The following is a 12,826-nucleotide window of genomic DNA, read 5'->3' as shown; positions in this document are numbered from 1 at the left end:
TTTGTCTTGGATTTTAACACCTTAATTTCAAGTTCAGGTCATCTGAACAAACGGATTTTGTTAAAATGATGTTTTATCCTCTTTGTGCTCTGAGTCCCATCTGCTCGCTTTGTGCTCTGTATGTGTGTGTGTGTTGTGAATTGCTCTGCAGTAGCTTTTGTATCATCATCAGGCACTAAACAGTGATTGCAAAGTCTTTGCAGAGCTGGTGACATGGGAGCCATGGCCTGACTTGTAGTGCCTAGAACATTACTTAGAAACTCAAGGGAGCCAGGGGAGGGCAGGTAAGCACCTCAGGATGTGGGCAGCATGGCTGGGATTTCAAAATCAATGTGTAGCCATCAAATTCTTTCAGCCTAGCACTGTCTTTTCCTTTTTATTGGCAAACATAACATCAAAATAATAAAATCATCCTGATTTACAGTTATTGTTGATAAAATAAGTACACATGGGTCACAGCTTTACTAGCCTGAGCAGATGAGGAGCAGGCCACAAGAATGCTGTTTATCCTGGTGATATTGAAAGGACTGTAGGAAGTTGCTGCTGTTTTGGAAGGGGAATGAGGGATTCCAGATGGAGAGATTTCCCCCTTGTTTCTCCCCACTTAAAGCCCCTACAGAAGCAAAGATAAAGGCACAGCCCCTGGGAAGTTCTCTGCAGCCCCTTGGGCTGGTTTCATGGGCTTCATCCAGCAGCTGCTCCTTCAGGAGGGGAAAGGAAAGCCTGCTTGAAATCCCATGGTCCATCCCAAAGAATGTTTTTCCTTTGGGTAAATGGAAGCAGATGCCAGAGGTCACGGCTTCTCTGTGTCTCAGTCAACCAGTGGGTGGGATGAGGACATCTGCACATGGGAAGTGCAAAACCCATGGTCGAGGGGATGCTGTGGAAATTGCTGTTCAGTTGTAGTGGGTTTTAGGGACAAAGCAAGAGGAATCATCGTCCTGTCAGAGGGCAAAAATTTGACAAATAGTTTCAAAGGCTTAAAATAAATCTATCTTCATAACCTGACTGATGTGCTTTTTTCCTGAGGTATGTTAACAGAGGTAATGATACCTCTACAGTGAACTCAATTAACCTTCTGCAGCCTTCTGTGTGGCAGGGACTCCTAAATCTCCTATTTTATGAGTGCATGTGCAAGATTTGAAGCTACTCTGAACTTAACACTAATAAATGCCATTTCCTAATTGGTGCCCGTTTGTTTGGTTTTTTTCCAGTGAGAAGGACATGGTGGCTGTGAGTGGGATGTAGTAGATGATTGAGATTTCCACACAGGAGTGAGGTAACTTTTTATTATTATTATTATTAAGAATCTGGTGGTTTGTATGGATGTCTTTGGAGTTTCCATTGTTCAGTGATGTTATAACACAATCTTAAGGAATTTAGCTTTGATTCTCTGTGTTGTTTTGTATAAATGGTCATCCATTGACAATAAGAACAATGTGACTTTCCTCTGTCTGATACCCAGTGCATTTTAAGTGTCCTTTAGAAGTGCTATGGGCAAATATATAGGAAAAACTCCCTGTGTATTTAGGTTCCATGGCTCAATTTCCCTACAAATCTCCCTTCTGCTCTGTGATACATTCTAGTACGTGCACATCACATCAGGAGACTTGGTAGTATTTGCTCCTGCCTGGCTTCTGAGATCTTTGCATGAACACATGCTGTACAGAGTGAAATGTTTCATCTGGGAGGGAGCATGTCAGCAATAAATGAGAAAACAAGAGAAATGGATGATGCCCCATAATGCATACCCTATAATATAATCATTGTTGTTTGATAAAAGAGACACTTGGAGCAACTCTCCGTGCCCTGCTAGGTATGTCTGGATTTATTATTCAAAAAGGCACAATCAAATCTCTTCATTCCATTGACAAATGGGTGCTATTCAATTCCGTATCTGCCTCTTATTTATAGCATATAGAGGGGTGATTTATAGGCTGGCTGCAGATCTTCCAAAACAGTTTTAATTAGCAGCATTGGCTATTAGAATGAGAGTCCTGTAGCTTCCCTGTCATATGCATCCCCTTAAAACTAAACAGGAATTTTACTCTTTGCCAGGCAATGCCTCTGTTTTTTTGTAATTCCAGCAGGAAAATGTATATGTGCTTTAGCAGTGAAGGTTGTACTCCTGTTTGCAGCTCCAAGGGGCAGACAATGGAGGTCAAGGAAGGTAATGCCATTTATTGCTGAGCCTTGGGGAAACAGGGCAATCCTTGGGGCATCAGCACTAACTAACAGCACACGGGAGCTTGCAGATATCAGGGACTCAGTTTTGAGGACAAAGTAAGCACCAAAGACGCCAAGGCCAGCTGCTCAGGCTGCCAGCATGAGCATTTTGGGATTCTGCTCTGGATTTCTGTGTGCTTGGAGGAGCTGAGAAGGCAGAAGCCCCCATCTCAGTGTGTCCTGTGGTTGGAATGTTCACAGTGTTGTTTTTGCTTTATGCATTGTCTGAGGGTGTAAGCAAGCATTACCCCAGCTGTTCCTTATCCACAGAGCTGCTCTGGCTCATGGGCTAATTGGTACCCCTGAGGTACAGAGCAGAGGCAGCCACAGCACGGGGGGCAGCTCAGTAAAGGCACTAGTTTGAGTCTCTATTATTTTCATGCATCTGATAGGAATGTGATCCCTTTGAGACCTCAGCCTATCTGTCAAACCTGAGATCAGCCAACAGGTTCAAAAGTTATTTGGGGAAGCAATGACTGACAGAACAATTGCACATCTCTTGTTTTTTTCCTGAGAAACCAGGCTAAAAAAGTGCAGGAAACATAAAGAGTATTTTTTGTGCTTTTATGCAGTGTGTGTCGCATGCAGAATGGTCTGTTGTTATGCTTCCACTGATCTTTTTTTGACATAAGCAATGCAGTCATTCTGTCTTTGCATCAAATAAGTCTTTGTACTACTTGTCACCAGCTCACAGTGTCTCTGTATGTGTGTAAACTCGGTGTTTGCTACGTCCCCTCATCACTACTGTGCTGCTGGCTGCAGCTGGGCGGTTCTGCTCCCTCTCTGCTGCTTTACAGCAGCTCTGTCAGTGACATTTAATCTGGAGAGTAAGAAAACCTTAGAAAATCTGAAGTTGGTGGTTGAAAATAATTTTAAAAGAGAGGACATGAGTACTGGACCTGGTCACAGATGCTTGGTGTCTCTGCCTGTCCTTCCCTGGGAGGAGGTGAAGGAAACAAGGCACAGCTGAAAGAGAGGAGGCTGGATGAAGTTCATCGCTGCCCTGCCAACGTTGTGTTTGTGGTTCTTGGGAGACTGATGGGAAAATGAGGAATTAGGAAATGAAGACATAAAAAATCCTTCTAGAAACAAGCCTGAAATTAATATGGTCAGAAGGAAGGAATGGAAATGATTCCTGTGGTTTGCAACTGGGAGATGATGGGCTCTGCATCCGGGACAGCAACATATCCATGGGTAATTCACAAATCTGAGGAAAAAATCACAGTTCTCTGGCTGAATACAAGTTAGATTTATTTTTTTAATCTACAGAAGTTCTGTACAGGTATTTTATTTCCTTTTCTGAGCATATTGATAAAGCACATTGGTTAAGGAAGCTTTCAGATTATTAACATCTTTGGTTCTGTCTTTGAGCCAAGTGAGCAGGATTTGGTGAGCTGTCTTTGGATATTACACTAAGTGCTTTTCTACTGCAATTCTAATAGAGTGTAGGGCTGAATTTGATAGTGTTACCTATTAGTGATTAGAAACTCAAGGGCTTTCAGTGTGTCTGTACTGCAGAATTGGCTTTGATTGATAGATTGGGCATTATGCATTTCATAATTTTTAAATTTTGCTTTGAATCATAATCATATTCCTTCTTAAAATTCCTCTTTTCCCTAACATTTTGAAAACGTTTTGATGGTGTGAATTGGGAAGAAAGAGGAGAGAGAACATTTTTGCTCATAAACACTTAAATATTAAATTGTGCATTAGTCAGTGGTACAGGCTGAACTCTGCTGGAGAAAGGTACTTTTAAATTACAAAAATATTAACACTGTAATTATTGAGCATGGATAATAGTTATGAATTATGGATCAGTCAGGTTAGCAAAGTCACGGCTGCCTAATAGAGAAAGGTATGATGGGAACATGTGGGAAGATGATTGAGGATTCCCGCTTAATGTTTTCATATGCTCTCCTCAGCAAAGAGGACTGCTGCTCCTCTGCTGGTCCCAGAGAGCTGTGAAAGCTCACCAAGGGCTGGAGCATCCCTGCCTGCTCTGCAATAGGACAGTCTCTGTGCCACCATGGCTTTTTGGTGTCCAGCCCAGCTGGAAGGCCCTCGGTGCTGAGCTCTGGGTGACACTGTCACTGACTGTCACCACTGAAAAGTCCTGGCATGCTCCAAGGCACAGAACCTGCAACAGGAATTGCTGGCACTTGTAAACCTTGTCTTCCCTGAGGAGACTGTGGAGGGTGGCAGCAATGCTGGAGGGTTAAGGACCAGAGTTATATCTTTGCTGATGACCCTCTCTCTCATCTGGACAAAACGACTTCCCATCACCTTCTCTGAGTTCCCCTCATTGTAAATGAAGATAAAGCCATGTCATACCTCTGCAACACGTTTTGACATCCTTGAAGGGAAAATGCAACCTTGAAGCACTCAGAGAATATCCTACTGCCAAATGACTCCAACAGGAGCTCCAGCAGTGCTCACTGTTAGGATATATATTTTTTTCTCTGTATCTGGGGGTTGCTGTGACAAGAAGTCCTGCCTCTCCAGCTGTTGGTGTTAACCCACAGCTGCTCTTCTATCAGTTTTCCAGTTTGTATCTACCCAGCTTCTTGCCTTGTCTTCAACCACAGTCTATTTTCTCCAGAAAAAACCAGGAGCTTTTTCTACTTCATTTTTTATAGGAGGGCTGTAATATCTTCGAATTGTTTGCCATAAACTTTTGAGATTCAGTGACCTTTGTTAATCAGGAAGGGTTTTTTTGAGGTCTACAGGCAGAATTAATCATATGTAAACTGTTTGCTTTAAAAAGTCTCTTACTGAACGTGGGATTTCACAGGTAGCCTTGGAAAGGTCAGAGGCTGGGAGCAGCTGCAGAGCACTGCAGGAGGACAAGCCTTCTCAGGGCAGGTTCAGAAGTAGGGAGAGACCTGTGCTAACACATGGCATTGAGGAGAACTCCTTGTGTTTGAGAGACTGGCCTCAAGCCAGAAATTTGGAGTACCTAAGGAAACAATACATAGACTAGCAGCAGTAGCCTTCGTAGCAGTGATTATGGAGACCTTCCAGCCCTGGGTTAAACCCATGGAAGAAAAAGAGTTCATTGAGAGAAGGGCAATTGTCAAAAGAGAGGGACAGTGAGTGTCATTGATACCCTAAAGGCTGCAGTGTCTTGGTGTACAGGGTCCTTGCTGAGGAAGGTCTTTCTCTGAATTTTAGAGGACTCTGTCAAACCCCTTAATGTGGTTTTAATGTATTTTCTTGTACTCAGTGGTGGTTTTTACCTGTGAGCCCTTGGCATGCTGTGCCTCAATGAGGCTGATTTTGGGAGATGTCTCACAAATTAGGTGCACTGCAGTGAAGTGTTTGGTTTCCTACCATGCAGCTCTGTTGTTCATCCCCCTTAGCTTCTGCAGATGATGCAGTGGAGCGTGTTCTCAAACTTCTTTTCAGATTTTTATCATGTCTTGCAGAATAATTGCATTTTGTGTTACAGGCAAACACATTTGGAGGGTTTCATTCACAGCAGCATATCGTGTGAGAGAAAGGGGAGTTTGCTGAACTTCTTTGCCTGTACAGGGGGAGGACACCTTCAGCACTGGTGGAGAGAGGGAGATGCCACCCCACCAGCCACCCATTTGCAATGTGTGCTCTTCACTAGGGCTGTATTCAGGGCCTGATTTCAGGACCTTGTTCCAGGATGGCTCAGAGCCCAAGGGCTTTTCCAGGCTCATCCTGCAGCAGTGAAGCATGGGCTTTGCTCTTTCTCCTGATTATCAAAGAACAGAGCTTTCTCTTTGAAGAGTTAATTCCACAAAAACATTAATGGAAAAGTTATGGACTAGAAACATTTCCATCCAATCGAGAACACAGAAAGTCTGAATATGAATGATTTAAAGACTGTGGGAAAGCATAAAGATGTTGAGGTGAATTTACTACTTTGTTCAGTGCATAGATTGTGTGAGTGATCTTCAGTATGAATTAAAGAAAGGTTCCAGTCATGAGATATTACAGTTTAATTCACACATTACTACAGTCAGGGCAAGGACAGTAATGTATTGCACAACCAGATAGGATTTCCATACTGGATTGCACCTGTGATCTATATGGACAGTGCTGTGTCTGTCAGGAGAAATAATGTGATAGAGCATAATAGGCAGCTGTGGAAGGATTTACCTGGAGCAAACTCTTATCTGCTAATAGCTGGCTCATATCCCAACCCTAGCTGTGAGAGTTCATTGTTACAATGTCCTGTTGGATGTGAGTGAGGATGTTCTCCTGACCTTCATCAGCCTGAAGGCATTAATGAATCACTCACATCTGCCCCTTGTTCATACCAAGCAGCAGCAAGTTCTGCAGGGCAATGTGTTTAAAAACACGCAGAACTTTTTTTAAAGGCAGTTTGAAATGTGATGCTGTCAGTCATCTGTTGCCACACTTTTGGACTGAGGAGATGGTACCTTACAGAGCCCAAGTTATCTTTGTTAAACCACTCGCCACTCAAGTATACCAATCCCCCATCAATTTTTATTCATCCCTTCTCCCAGTTGAAGAAGGTACCAGTTTTCCTTTCCTCTAAAATATTTGCAGATGTTACCTAGGCTTTTTAACTGGTTTTTTTTCCTTTTTCCTTTGTGAGGTCAGGTGTGCCAGTTTCAGTCAAGACTAGGTAAACTTCCTGGCTTGGTATTTTAAGTCTCATTTCTTGTTCTGGTCTCTCTAGATCTTTGCTTTGACTTTTCACCACTTCTATTTACAGACCTGTGACTAGCCTGGAGCTTTTATTTCTCCTAGAAAATGTGGAGGAAATACAGGTGGCCGAGGAAGATCACTGTGCCTGTGCGATGTGTGTGCTAGATTTGTTTCAGCCTTCTGGAGACTTTCTTCCCCCCTCCCCCGATTTTTTCTCCAGTTTAAGACTTTCCAGCAATGGCTCTGATGTAATCCCAGTGCTCTGTCTCTTCCCATTTTTCGGCTGAGAAAGCTTTGCACTGTGTGTTACAGCGGCCATCAACCCGGGGTCTATTGCACATCAGCAGTCCGCCGGGTGTTTGCTGCTCTCTTTAGGAGCAGCATTCCCGAAGCCATGCCGTGAGGAGTGTAGAGAACAGATGGGCCAGGAAAGTACCTTGCTCTCGGTGGGTCTGGAGAATGAACTCATTATCCAGCCTGTGGTCTGTCACACCAGCCTCATTTACCAGTGGCTGGTGTAAAAAGCAAACCCTGGAAAGCAGTGCCTGGCAGGGTGTGAACACAGCGGTGCCAGCGCGGCGGTGTCAGTCAGGGAGCAGCTTGTTGGGTATGAGGGATAGGGAGGAAACCTGGGAAGGCAGAGAGTTACAAACAGGCATCAAACAGCTTCATAAAAATGACAGGAATCCCGGCTCTTGGGAATTCAAAATGTCATGTAGAGAGGAGCCACATTTCAGGGCAGACTCTGCGAAACTTCCATTTCCTTAGGTGTACCTCCTCCAAGTATTTCCCAAAAAAACAATAAAGTATTAACAAAACATGTTTAAAAAACACGATGTTCAAACAAACAAAAAAAAGGACAGGACTTCCCGGGCTATGTTAGATTGAATAGGTAAAGAGACAGGTTTCCATCTTTCTCCTTTTCAAATGCCAACTGAGAAACACCTCTGTGCTCAGCCTCCCATGCGACATCCTGCTGAACTCAAACCACCTGAGACACGTAACATCTTCCTCCTTCTTCCTTGCCTCCTTGTCAGTGGGGAACACACTTTGCTAGAAGCAAAGGGTGCAGTTTTGAAAAGCCAGAAGAGATGAAACTCTGGGATTTAGCCAAAGGAATTGTTTGAGAATTTTGGGGTTTGGCTTAGTCTTTGTGGTGAATGATTGAGAATTGCAGGAGTCCTCTGTAGCTGCTGTTTCGGTTGCTGTTAAAGATAGGGAAATTTTTGGCAGTGGTTTACTCAGAGGAATATAAAAAATATCAGAGCTGGCGGCAGTCTTGGAAAGGGAAAGTGCAGGGTGGGAATGCTTTTGTTTATTTGTAGTAAAATACATGATGAGTATGGGGGAAATTGTTGTCTCTGGGTTACTCTGTGGGTTTGTGTGTGATTGATAGTGTGTTAATAGTATTAAACTCCCTGCTTCAATATTATTGTTGGGAAATCTGGCTGGAAATTATTTGACTGCCTGTATAATCCCAAGATTTATGCAGGCGGAGCACATGGTGTCCACTGATGTCATGTGGAGAGGGGTCCTGCACCCACATGGGAGAGTCTCATCAAGTAAACACACACTTGATCAACCACAGTAACATCTCCTGTGCTGGAAAAGTGGGAGGACACTTTAGCTTTGAATTAGGCAGAATTTTGTATTTTTACAATGCATAAAGACACCAAAAATATGTCCCCACAGGCTACTGCTGGGGTGTTTTTCTTTCAAACGAGTACCTGCCGCAGCTGGCACGGCGCTGGTGCGTAACCTTTGCAATAGGTGAAGAGGCTGGAGGCAGACAGATGTTCTAGCGTTGCTGGCCGTGCATTGTGCATTCTGTGCCCATGCAGATGGTCCTTTGTAGCCTCTCCCTCCCAACGCCCCATCCCACCTGTTGGCACTTACGGTACGTCTCCGAAGAATAGCCGAGTTGCTGGGGAGAGGAAGACAAAAAGATACAGCAGCACTTCTGGCTGTGAAACAAGGCAAGCTGTGTGTAGTGCATAGCAAGGAAGCCAACAATTAGGGCTCTCTCCAAAGCAGGAGCTTTCTGTCTCGAATACATTCTGGTAATTCACCAGATTGCGACATGTATGGAATTACTGACTTTTTTTTTTAATGAAAGGAAGCTTCTGTCCTGAGAAAAATTAGTTGATGCTGAATTGGATTTGGTTCTCCTCTTGCATGCTGAGCTTTATAGAGAAAATAAAAAAGGGCAGAGAAGAACAAATTGACTCTGGAAGCCACCTCTTAGAAGCCTGGCTTCAATCCTGCCAGCCCATCCCATGGATAAGCCTCCCACCCACAGAGAGCTGAAGTGGACAAGCCCCTTTGCAGAGACAGCAGCAGAGATTTATTAGAGCAGTTTCAGTGGGGTTTGCAGCAGACTGACCCTGTGCTGTGTCCCAAGGGGACATCTCCCTACTGCCAGACTGGGACCAGACATTTCCCCCCTGCACCTCATCTCCTGCTTTGTCCTCACAGCAGAAGCAGGAGCAGGACTGCTGCCTGATCCCTTCCAGCATCAGCACAGGTCGGGGTGGCTTCAGGCTTCCATCCAAAGATGGAAATAAGCCAGGATAAGCTCAGACCTCAGTGTGATTCATATCACTCCATTCTGCAGGTGAAAGAAGTGTCTAGAAGTGAGATGTAAAGCTGTGGGAACATCACTCAGCACATCAGGCTTCACTGCTTCCCTTAATGGTCTGTGGGGACTCTGCCAGTCTGGGCAGTGAGCTGGTACAGGTTGGCCCCGCATTCCTCACCTCAGAAGGACCACACTGACTCCCAGTAGTAGGAAAATAAAGTAGGAGTTATTTTTTCCTGATAAATCATACCTTGCAGTTATAAAATGGAGTGCTGACTCCCGCTGATGTTTGAGTTGGTTTGGTTTGAGAGCAGGAGAGCTGTACAGCAGGGAGTTTATAAGGCAATGCACCGTGTGGACCGTCACAGCTGTTTAAGGAATAGCACTGTATCATGCAAAATATTTTGCAGGCAGGCACTTTGCAAACCCTGGAAAGTGTTTTACAGATTCTTTTGCAGAGGAAGTTGCCATTCAGTAGCATGGTTTATTTATTTTGTTTGGCTTTCTTAGGTTATTAAACATGTTTTATTTATAGAGTGTGCTTTCTAGAGAATCATCTGCATATGTGTTCTTAAATAAAACACGCAGGACTCTGTGGGCACTGAGTTGCTGTTTGCACGTGTTGGGTCATGTTGGATACCAACAGACAGCTCCATGGGATTTGTAGGCACTCTGGAGCTGTGCATGGAAGTGCTCAGTGGTCAGCTGAAGAGAAGAATCACAGAATGGGTCAGGTGGGAAGTGTCCACAGTGGGTCATCTGGTCCAACCTCTCTATTTAAGCAGGGTCGTCCCAAAGTACATGGCACAGGATTGCATCCAGACGGTTCTGGAATATCTCCAGGGACATATTCAGACTCCACAAACTCAGAGCTGAGCTGATGTCTCAGAGCTTGTGGAGGGACGTGTGTGTGTGGCTCACTGTGAGCCCAATCCATGGCTGCAGGTCTCTGGCCATCCCCTATTCCACCACACAGCTCCTCACCTGCTGCAACCCTTTTACAGTCGATTTTAGTGGTGAATCCAGAATGACTAACTCTGTCCATAATCCTTTCAAGCATAAGCATGGAAGGATCTTGCTAGTAACCCTGTGTCATCAAAAAGTGTGAATTTGTGTGTGTGTGAATGTTTGCACCATCTGTTCCCTTTCCTGCAGCACAGGGTGAGATTTTTGTCTCCTTTGCTCAGTTCCAAACAGGTATGTGTGATGCTGATGTTCACTGTGACATAGTGCAGATTACATAGGTTTTTTCCACTAGAATGTACCAATACATGGGCACAGGTGTATCAATGCAATGCAGGCAGAAATCTATTCTAATAAACACCCTCCTGCCTTTTTCATCCTATTGTCATCCTCTTAATTAAATTGATATTCCTAAAATGTATTCAATTTAGGATTTGGGTTTTTTCCTACTGAGATACCCAAGTAGAAGGAATTATGTGCATAATGGTGTGGCCAGCTGGCAGAGCTGTACAGAAATACAATTTCTGCATTTATAGGTAGGTTTTGTCCTAGCAATCCGCAAAGCAGCCAGTGGGCAAGGAAACGCTGCTCATAAGAGCAATTTCCCATGATTATTAAAGCCCTGAAAGCTGAAATCAAATATTGCTAATCTGCCACTCACAGTGCTTTGATACTGAGCCATCACAAGGAAAAAGAAGTATAGTTTAAATTATACTTTGACTGTAATGAGTTTTGAGAAAACTGAGATTATCACCTAGAACAAAAGTCTCCAGTTGGTGTCACAGAATGAATTGAAAACTCTTCCTCTTTTCATCTAAACTCTTGTCCGTGTCCACACACCAGCTGAATTCTCTGGAGCAGGTTGTCTGCAGAAACCTTCCCCAGAGGTTTAGGTGTGGTTTGGGGCATCAGAAACCATCTGCAGTGTGACACATTTGGCTTCGTCTGCAAACAGCTTCTGGGGCAGAGGGTTTCATCTGCTTGGCAGTCTGTGACATTCCAGGGAGGAAAGGCTGGCATCCGGGCTGTAGTCCTTGCAGAAACACAGCAGAATGTTGGCTTGCGCACCCACAGGGTGAGGCAGGAGTGTGCTTCCAAGGATGCTCAGCTCTTTGGGAAAACCACCCTTTTCAGGTAATTCTGGCTGCACCACAGTGCTGGAAGTTGCTGTTCTCTCAGTAAACAGAGAAAGACTTAAGGACTCCCAGGTTCCATGGGCTAATGCATCCACACCTTGCCAGCTGGGTTTCCAAATTTCAAATATTCCAACTGCATCACTCCCTCAGTCATTGCTGCTCCAAACAGAAGCCCAAGGGCTGTTTTATGCAATCATTGATCCAATCAGGATGCAAATGAGGTCTTAAAAGTATATGTATAATGTGGGACAAAATTTACATGTATAGATGGAAACCTTTCAAATGCCAAAATTTTGTAGCTAAGGCTATTATAGTTTTTTAAAATGAGCTGTAGATTTTGTGTGGCAGCATAATTCACAGTTTTCACATCTTGGCATTTCAAATAATTTTAATTAAGCACTAGATTTACAATTTGTTCCACAAGTAATACAGTTTGCTGAGATTACGCATATTTTCTGTAGTTTTGATTTTACTACTGTATTCATTTAGCTCAGCAAATTTATAAAACTAATTAAAACAGAAGTACTTTTTTTGATTCAAATTTTGAATGAAAAACAAAGATCTAATGTAAAATGATGCTTGCAGAGAAATTAAGACTGATAGTAGCTCTAGAGATATTTTATAACTTGATTTTTTTAAACTAAAAGCAATTATTTTTATAGCAGACTCTTGGCATCGTTGTATTGTTTTCATGTTTTGAGATGCCAAGAGAGTGGGAGATTAGGATGCAGTTCAGCAACACACTCAAACATGTCTGACGTTAACCATGGAATTAGTCCTCATTGAATTCATTGGATTTCTTGTTTTCTGAAGCACTTTGCTGAACTGAGATGGAGGTTTAGAGCCAGATACCACTTCAGGTACCAAGGCAGGTCATGCTGCTCCCTGGTTCTTATTAAGTCTTGTGTCACTGAGGGAGGGAAAAGAATGTGCCATTCCCAGGCCATCAGCATCCTGAGGCAGCATCTCCATGCCAGGATTTTTCTGTGTCTTTGGAGTCCTCCTATCCCACTGACAGCCGAGCTTCCTTACAATAGGGGAGAGCAAGGAACGTGTAAGGTTGTTTGAACTCATTTGATGACATGCCATTGCAGGTTTAAACACCAATTACCACGTTTCAAGTGACAAATCTGGAGGGAAAAAAAGATGATCATTTAATAAATTTCTTATGAAGGCAAATGACTCATACATAAATCAAACTGCTTCATTAAAGGGGAAGCTCAGTCAGCTGAATACAGAGGTGACAAAGGTTAACTCCACAGTCGTGACACCAACTCGC

The 12,826-nt window shown here is 43.6% G+C and overlaps 1 protein-coding gene across 7 annotated transcripts in view; it reads left to right on the top strand.

Moving 5' to 3' along the window:
* The window catches only part of DAB1 (DAB1, reelin adaptor protein), a 434,251-nt gene that overhangs the window by 207,633 nt on the left and 213,792 nt on the right, over positions 1-12,826 (top strand). For 4 of the 7 annotated variants that reach the window (XM_017805607.1, XM_017805611.1, XM_017805605.1 and 1 more), the window contains exon 2: positions 1,215-1,279. The gene's annotated coding sequence lies outside the window, so the exon portion shown is untranslated. Of the gene's footprint in view, positions 1-1,214; positions 1,280-2,981; positions 3,509-12,826 lie in introns of those variants that run through there. The other 3 variants (XM_017805612.1, XM_017805613.1, XM_017805608.1) reach the window with 3 other exon arrangements.

Source organism: Lepidothrix coronata, unplaced genomic scaffold (genome assembly GCF_001604755.1).
Source record: "Lepidothrix coronata isolate B3197 unplaced genomic scaffold, Lepidothrix_coronata-1.0 Scaffold12, whole genome shotgun sequence".
Lineage (NCBI taxonomy): Eukaryota > Metazoa > Chordata > Aves > Passeriformes > Pipridae > Lepidothrix > Lepidothrix coronata.
The sequence above is the reverse complement of the archived record's forward strand: the minus strand, read 5'-3'. Positions and strand labels throughout refer to the sequence as shown.